Source organism: Triticum urartu, chromosome 5A (genome assembly GCF_056163025.1).
Source record: "Triticum urartu cultivar PI428250 chromosome 5A, HENAU_Tu73, whole genome shotgun sequence".
NCBI classification, from domain to species: Eukaryota; Viridiplantae; Streptophyta; class Magnoliopsida; order Poales; family Poaceae; genus Triticum; species Triticum urartu.
Genome location: NC_141877.1, coordinates 578,597,498 through 578,599,843, shown reverse-complemented (window position 1 = coordinate 578,599,843; position 2,346 = coordinate 578,597,498). Strand labels below are relative to the sequence as shown.

Sequence of the window (2,346 nt, the reverse complement as noted above, 5' to 3'; positions counted from 1 at the left end):
ACAGAGCCTCGTTGTTTAGAGCCCCTAATAAGCTAGTTCACCCACATGGCCGGCTGCTAATGCTCTGACTTCGAATTACAAGTTTTTCAAGATGCGATCTAGGATAAGTTTTTGAATCGGAAAAACAGCACGCCATGTTGCAGTGGCCAGTACAGTACATGCGAGCCGACGACTTTCCTCCATCTACAAACCCCATCATAATCTTAATCTGGTGTATAAAAGGGCGACATTTAGCGCCATGCATATGCAGCAGCAAAGGCGAAACCAATCAGACCATGTCGTCACGGAGAGCTCCTCCGAGTCTGGCCACGGCGGCGACGGCTATCCTGGCCGTCCTGGCCGCGGCGCTCGTCACCACGGGAGCTCGCGCGCAAATGTGCGGCGCGCAGGCCAACGGCCCCAAGTGCGCGAACTGCCTCTGCTGCAGCCGCTTCGGGTTCTGCGGCAGCACGGCGGACTACTGCGGCGCCGGCTGCCAGAGCCAGTGCAGCGGCTGCGGCTCCACTCCTTCCGTCGGCCAGGGCGTGGCATCCATCGTGTCCAGGGAGCTCTTCGAGCGGATGCTCCTCCACCGCAACGACGCGGCGTGCCTGGCGCGCGGGTTCTACACGTACGACGCGTTCCTCGCGGCTGCCGCGGCGTTCCCTGCCTTCGCCGGCGCGACGTTCAGCACCAACACGCGGAAGCGGGAGGTGGCCGCGTTCCTGGGCCAGACATCCCACGAGACCACCGGCGGGTGGCCGACGGCGCCCGACGGCCCTTACTCGTGGGGCTACTGCTTCAAGCAGGAGAGGAACCCGCCGTCCAACTACTGCGAGCCCAGGATAGAGTGGCCGTGCGCGCCCGACAAGCAGTACTATGGCCGCGGCCCCATCCAGCTCTCCTACAACTACAACTACGGGCCGGCGGGCCGCGCCATCGGCGTGGACCTGCTGAACCAGCCGGAGCTGGTGGAGACAGACCCGGTGGTCTCATTCAAGACGGCCCTATGGTTCTGGATGACCCCGCGGGGTAACAAGCCGTCGTCCCACGCCGTGATCACGGGGCAGTGGAGGCCGACGCTCGCAGACTTGGCCGCCGGCCGGTTTCCCGGATACGGCATGATCACCAACATCATCAACGGCGGGCTCGAGTGCGGGATCGGGCGGGACCCACGGGTGGCCGACCGGATAGGGTTCTATAAGCGCTACTGCAACATTCTCCGCGTCGGCTACGGGAGCAACCTGGACTGCTACAGGCAGAAGCCATTCACCAGCTGAGAAATCAGATTCTCGGTTGGGCTCGTGGGGTCACAAGTGGGCACTCGTGCCCTGGCCCTGACGGTTCCATAAGGGCCCAGATGGCTTCCTTTTGGCAATTTCTCTCATTGTTTTGGAGACCCAAATGTTTTTCATTTGGGTCGCGCTAACTGCCACACGTATGGCAAGAAGGGAGACGCACCACACGTCTCTAATGTAAACAGATTACCACGTCATCGCATGCATGCATGTAGGAGTCTTTTTAGATTTTCAGTTTTTAAAATGTTTTATCTCTTAAACGAAAAATCCGATTGAAAATCTGTTTTCATCATTAAATCCCTCGCGATGAGATCTTCGAAACTAGATCCCATGTCGATATGTTTTGATGAAATTTTTTTTGGATTAAAAGTTGCCATGTCTATTGCATATGAATTGCCATGATGTTTACACTGAAGTTGCCATGATATGTTTCAGCTATTTTCTTCTACATTTAAAAGTAAATTTTGACATTTATAAAACGGGGAATTAAGAAACTAGACTTGACATGAACCATAAACTAAAATTGTCATGATACATGCACATAAAATTGCCATGATTCATACAAAAAATAATTTTCATAGTCAAAGTACTGGAGTTGCCATCATCAAAATACTAAAATTGCCATAATCTACAAACTAAAATTGCCACATGGCAACTTTAGTTTAAGCCCTATGGCAACTGCAGTGTAAACATCGTGGCAACTTCTGGCAAAAAAAAATTCGTCGAAACATATCAATATGGGGTCTAGTTTTGAAGATCTCGTCGAGACGGATTTAATGGTGAAAACGGATTTTTAGTTCGCTTTTCTATTTAGGAGATACAACATTTTTAATCCGAAAACCAAAAAAAATTATGCTGATGTCATCTATTCATACGTGGCAAAATGAGTGGTGATGGAGGCGTGTGGGCGATGTGCAAACGCCCACACGTGTGAGCGTTAACATTTCCGTTTCATTTTTCATGAAGACGGAAAAAATATCCTAGGTTCACATTCCAGGACTTATCATGTTGGACTCAACCATCTCCAACCGTATAAATCATCATTATCTTCCTCACCAACAAAAGGCAT

At 51.5% G+C, this 2,346-nt stretch overlaps 1 pseudogene; it reads left to right on the top strand.

The window, feature by feature from the left end:
- The first annotated feature begins 275 nt into the window (after nucleotides 1–275).
- Nucleotides 276–1,755, top strand: LOC125506014 (chitinase 2 pseudogene; annotated as a pseudogene).
- Nucleotides 1,756–2,346: the final 591 nt, after the last annotated feature.